We start from the raw sequence: 6,885 nt of genomic DNA on the forward strand, positions 1-6,885 counted from the left end.
TACAAACGAGATACTTCTGAGATTAAAATTAAGAATTAGAATTAACTAGAGGTCATGAACTACATGTTCTTTTGTTACAGTACTTGAGTACTTAGTTCACTGTAGTGGTAATAGTAGTGGTAATATAAATAAATCATAGTACTTTTACTTTTAAAAAATGATTCAACTTCACTACATCACTGCAGTCTGGGAATTGAAGTCTGGGAGTCCGACGCCAGAATTCTGGCATTGGCATGACACAGTTATTTTATAAAAAAAAAAAAAAAAAAAACAGAAGACTGCAAGCCAATTACAAGACATTATGTCCAAAAAATTGTTCATAACTTTGAGACCCAATCAAAATAAAGCAGTTTCCTGCTGAAGGTCACTTCATACACCAAGTGCTTAGTCAGAAACAATGTCTGAGACAGTGGCGACAGAAGCACATCCCTGGCCAAATTTTCTACCATTTTAAACGTTTCAAAGAAAACAGGGTGATTATGATCTGCAAATTATTTCACAGCTCAACATCCAACGTGTGAAAACATGTACAGGAAACCCATTAGCAAACTGAGTAAGCTAGACTAGCTAACTAAATTTAAGATGTCATTTTGACATTCGGTACACTTCATTAAATATCAATGTTAAATAAAACTGGAGAGTAAGAGTTTAGTGATCGTGGCTGACAGCTGGTCACATTTATCTGATTGAAGGATACAGGCAATTTTTTTTATAGGTCTTAATATTTGTAAGACTATCAATGAGAACTACGTTTATCATCCTCAAAAACAATCACATGTTTGGGATCAGATAATGATTACATCTAATGCACAAGCTGATGTTGATCACTCCTTGCAGATGATTAATCGCACTCTTTTAGGCATGCTGTTCTTCCTTCATTTTATCTAAATATTTAAGCGATTAACTTGCTTTTTTTGGGTTTGACCCCACCCCAGAATATTTTATAAGATTAAGATTACAAGATGTTATAAAATGTTGTTTCTCCCCTATATTGGTGCTTGGGTAGCGTATATATCTGGATGTAGTGCTTAATCCAGTAAAAATCACCAGCAATGCAATACAAGTATGCACAATAGGTATGTGGCCTAGGCCAATCAGCTCATAACCTGTCAGCAACTAAAGCGTGCGTCAGAGCCAGGGTCAGTACAGCTGGCAGTGCAAAACCTCCTTTAATGCTCTAAATGAAATTCTTACACTTGCGAAATCCTTTGTGACTGGTGCGGTACAAACGAGCACAATTGGTGCTGTCGACTGCAGGTCAGCCTGTCAGTCCAGTTTTGTTAATGCAAATCTGGAAAGATTTCCCAAACACAGCTGTAGACATTATATCCTGTTGATGGGTGCGAGCTTCCATTGCACTTGGCTTCAATTCCAAAATCAATGATTTAACTGATCCACATTTAATGACAGGTTGTCTATATGCCTAGAAAGACATTCAGATAGATTTCTTGGCTGTGGTGTGCTGTGACGAATGCCACATAGAACTTTAGGGCTAATGGCGATTTGCTGCTAATTATGATTTCCTGGAGAAAGGTCAAAAGCCTAGGAATTGGACAATGCACATTATCCACCTGATAAAGTGAACACCATTCACACAGCAAATTCCCCCTAGATGTCTGAACAGCTGAGTCACTGACTGTCTTCAGATGATAACTAAAGACCTACCTCTTTATGGAGTACTTACAGTAAATTAGCACTTAAAAGAATCTTGTGTTTTCTGTGTGTTCTTTATACTATTTTACCTCCCCAAGAGATTTTTTTTAGACTGATAGTACTCTTAGACCCTGACCTTGTGAACCAGTCTCAGGATGTATTTATTGACAGAGACTTTAAAGCACTTCTATAAGTCACCCTGGATAAGGGCATCTGCCAAATGCCAAAAATGTAAATGTAAATCTAAAAAATGTAAATAGTCAGATCATTTGTCTCAGCTCACCAATAAACAGCTCATTGCCATTTTTGTCTAAACCAGACAGTTTGCCGTCTTTGATTTGACCTGTTATTATTCTTCTTTGCCTAACTGTGGCTGAAATTGTTTCATGAAATCTTACTCTACATTGCATTGTATTTTTATCCATAAAATTTGCAAGGCACAACAAATGTGCAGTAACCAATACAGTAAGCATTCATGCATTATTGTTACTGTGTCTGCTGTGTCTGTGCTTCAATTCCATTTATCCTGATAACTTCTCACCTTTCCTACATACTACATACAATATATCTTCAACAAGCAGAAATGCAGGCGGAGCCTCCCTGTCATGCTGCCCAATACACACAGCTGATAGATACACACATTCACACAAACAGCTCAGATGATGCACGAGTAATATAATTGTCTACATCTTAAAAAAAACAGACAACTTATAAATTCAAGTAAGTTCTCAACATTCACCTGAAAGAACTCAAAGAACCCAAAGAGCCAACTCATTCACAAACGACTCATCAGTACACCTCAGAAGCCACCAGGAAAGTTGGTTAGTTTTGCGTGTGTCAGTCAGATTCTGGAATCTGTTCAATGCTACATAATGAACAGAGCAAGAGGGTTAACTTTGAAATGGAATGATGAGGGTTTATTTTTTGTGGTGGAGTCCTATATCATAGTAATTGTTTGTTCCATGTTTCTGTGCTACTGCACTGCATTGTTTTAACAGTAGATGCAAATTCTTTCTAGTCTGAGCTCAGACTGCAGTAGAGGAGAACACATTTCTTGGATTTTGGTTTATTGCTAGGTCTGTACATCATTGAAGCCTGGCAGCATACTAAAACGTCCTTGGCAGACTCTCTCTTCCACTTGCTTCTTCTGCCTTCCTGCCTAGCTTCTGATGGATGCTGTCATATTTCTCCCACTCTCCTGAAGTGCACCCATCATTGTTGGTCCTCGTAATGTGCCACATAATCCTGTACAGATGCTGATAGGTATTGTGCAACAAATGAACCCTGTTCAGTGCTTTAGTGCTTTTGTTTATATTTATGCATATACCTGGTACATGTATGGTTACTGAGAACACTGCCATTCCAAGGCTTTTAATTAGCTCTAGTGTCTAGATTCAGGTTTAGCTTGACAACCACTCTCTTTGTTATAGTCCAGGTGTCAGAGTCCAGTTCTGAAGGGCCACAGTACTGTACATTTTAGTATTCTACCTCATTTAACACTTGATTCACCTCGTCAGCTAATTATAAGACCTTTCAGACCCTGAATTTGGTGTGCTTAAAATACAAAAAAATTCTCTGTAGCTGTCTTCAAGCACTGCATTCTGGCATACAACCATGTTATAGGGCTGTCCAGTCAATGTGTCAAACGTCCATAAAATTCCACCTTCAGGCAGACTGATGTTTTGACCATTTTCACAGCTGTGTCTCCTTACTGACCCAAATTACCCAACGTTATGTCTGCAGAATGCATAGGCAGGGTTAGAAAATAAATAAAAGCATTTCTACATTACCTTGGTGAAATATAGGCTATATTTAAGTAGAGATATCAAAGTATGTGATAGGTAGAAAAGCACAAATTGGTTAAAACCAGATTTTTCATTTTTGGCTTTTTGCCAGAATTCAACTACAGCATTATCTGGTTTTTTTTTTGTTTGTTTGTTTTCTTCCCTTACCACCATATATAGATTGTATCCATTGTGCTGAACTGAATTGAAAGCATCCACAAAGATTTTTATACTGTGCACCTCCAGGAATAATGTCCTGTTTGTTTTTATTTTTGCTATTATTATTATGATATGTATTTTTGATAAGTATTATTATGCTTACATTTTGCCCTCACTCTCCCACACAAATAGATAGTTGATAGATTTGGATTCAGGGATCTGCTGTGCATGACAGCCGCTTAATTTGATTTTCTATCAGACTCTCATTGGCTGTTTCTCAGCACTCTTCTTGCTACTTGTAGTAGAGGGCACACACTACAAAATTTATCACAGACAGTAGCAAACATATCGATGCATAAGCTATTTTTCTGTCCATGGAATGCCCTAATCTTTGCCTATTATGTTGCTTAGCACCCAAAACATACTGTTAACAAACTGTATGGTGGAAGAATTGTTTACTTTTGTTTTTTTAAAAAAATTGTTTAAATATTATTAATAATAGTTAAATTATTTATCGAACACTGGATTTTATTATATTGCTTTTGTCGGTATTTTATAAAAGCAATAATCTAATTAAAGGCATGCATTACAGTGATTTTATCACAGATAAGCAAGTTTTTAGGCATGACAATGCTCTTGCCTGTGATAAAATCACTGAAACGCACAACCTCGAGTGGCTTATTGCTCTATTCATTCATCATTCATTCATCTAACGGCTTTATCCTGGTCAAGGTCACAGAGAATCCACAGCCTATCCTGGGAACACTGGGCATATGGCAGAAATTCACCCTGGATGGAACGCCAATTCATCGCAGGGCACCATGCACACACATTCACCTTCTCATTCACTTAGCATGTTCCCAGCATGTTTCTGGGAGGTGGGAGGACATGAGAGAACATGCAAAACTCCACGCAGACAGCAACCTGAGCTCAGGATCACACCAGTGATTCTGGAGCTTAGAGGCAACAATGCTAGCAACTGCACTATCATACTGTGCTAAAATGTGTACATATATACATTTTATATGTATGTATTTTCATGTTAGTAGTGCCATTTTATCTCACTTCAAAATTTTGAACACTTTAAAGCCTTTCTTCACTGCCTCTCTGAGTCATTTTTACTTGAACCAGTAGTTTTTAAACCACTTTTTATACCCACTTTCCCACCCCACTATATGTCACTCTTTAATTTGATGTATGAATATATGAATTATGCGTCAGTAGAAGGACGCATAAATCTGTTTTGTGCTGGGGAGCAATAATGGCATTTATGTTCCCTGTATTGATTGATATCCTTAATAGTGTTTGTTCTTTATGATCTGAGAAAATAAAGGAATTCTGTAGAATGAACTTCCACAGTGAGCATTACATTGGTTTAGGTCTAAGTGAGCATAATATTGTTTAGAAGTTCTTTATTACATTAAATTCTTTATTACATTAGAATACAGACTTAAATGGAAGTAGTTCTAAGACCTGAAGCAACGTATGGTCCCTCACCTGAACTATTTTGCCTAATAAATTGTGCTGTCTACAGAAAGAAGATAAAGTCTTGTTAATTTAATTTCAACTAATTGCTTTTAGCTCTGTGATGGACTGGCCTTCCATCAAGGGTGTATTCCCACCTCGTCCATTGTTCCAGGTATAGGCTCTGGATTCGCCACAACCTTGACTAAGATAAAGTGGTTACTGAAGATGAATGAATTAATCATTGTTTTTGTTTATGCTGTTTTAACATGGAGAACTCTGAATCTACACTGTAATCCTTGTTTATGTCCATAGCACACAGTCCATGGTTGCACAGAAAGACAGGGTGAAATCAGCAGGCCCAAAGAGGGAGAGCAAATGTAACTCAAATAACTAGTCTTTACAAATGAGCAGAAAAGCATCTCTGAATGCTCAGCATGTCAAACTTTGAGAAAGATTGGCTATAACAGCATATAACAGCAAAAAAACTGAAACTCAACAAAACTAGATGAGGTTTTACCAAAACCGTCCAATTTTGGTAAGCCTGTGCCTGCTGTAGCCTCAGATTCCTGTTTCTGGCTGACAGCAGTGGAACCCAATATGGCATTCTGTTGTTGTACCCCATCCACTTCATGGTTTGGCATGTTCTGAGATGCTTTTTAGCTCACCACAGTTGTAAAGAGTGGCTATTTTAGTTACCATAGACTTCCTGTCAGCTCGAACCAGTCTGTTCATTCTCCTCTGACCTCTCTCATCAACAAGCCATTTCTGCCCACAGAACAGTTGTTCACTGGATGTTTTTTGGCTTTCACATCATTCTGTGTAAACTCTAGACACTGTTGTGTTTATAAATCCCAGAAAAGCAGCAGTTTCTGAAATACCCAAACCAGCCCATCTGGCACCAACAACCATGCCATGGCCAAGTCACTGAGATCACATATTATTCCCCATTCTGATGTCTGATGTGAACATTAACTGAAGCTCTTGACCTGTGTGTGCATGATTTTATGCATTGTGGGATAATTGCGTGAATGAGCAGGTGTACAGGTGTCCCTATTAAAGTGGCCACTGACAAATGCACCAGGAGACTGAAAATCTGTTTCTGCTTTGAAGCGTGTGATAAGAAGGTAGGGCACTTTCAGATAAAGCCCTGTATCAATGGTTGTGTCGTTTTCCTTTAATGACATCATCAAGGATGACTTGAAGTCTTTAGACATGGAAATGGTTATAGTTTTGGCAGGCTTTTTTGAATAGTCTGCACTTTGACCTTGTAAAATCATATTAATTTCCAATCTCCAGGTAAAGCATACTATTCTTTTGTAGAAATGAATCTTACAGACATAATTACACTAATATCTGATAAAAACAGTACAACGTATGTGCAGCTAAAAGCCTTATAAGCGCTGTCAATACACAGAAAGGAAAGTAGATAACTGCACTACATCTCTGCCTACCTTCAGTTTTAAACCACATACTGTTTCATGTCTAGGCTTCAGTAAAAACATAATACGCTTTTAAAAATTCGGGAGATATGAAACAAACCCAAGAACTCTATGCAACATGACAGTTTTGACACATGACTTTTCACGTCCCCAGGATTTGTCAAATCAGTAAGAGAAATCAAACAGTGATTTTTAACCCTTTCAGCTTGTACAGGCTTACAGGGAGTGTGTCTCAAATGTCTTAACACATCAGTGTCACAGTGTCAGTCAGGAATGTCTTTAAATTAATGTGACTACATATCATTTGGCACATTTCAACTGTAAAAACATGTTTGCCTGTTTTCTTCACATGAGGAGAATGTGTGAATATCTGATCCAATGTG

This window comes from Pangasianodon hypophthalmus, chromosome 3, assembly GCF_027358585.1.
Source record: "Pangasianodon hypophthalmus isolate fPanHyp1 chromosome 3, fPanHyp1.pri, whole genome shotgun sequence".
Classification (NCBI taxonomy): domain Eukaryota; kingdom Metazoa; phylum Chordata; class Actinopteri; order Siluriformes; family Pangasiidae; genus Pangasianodon; species Pangasianodon hypophthalmus.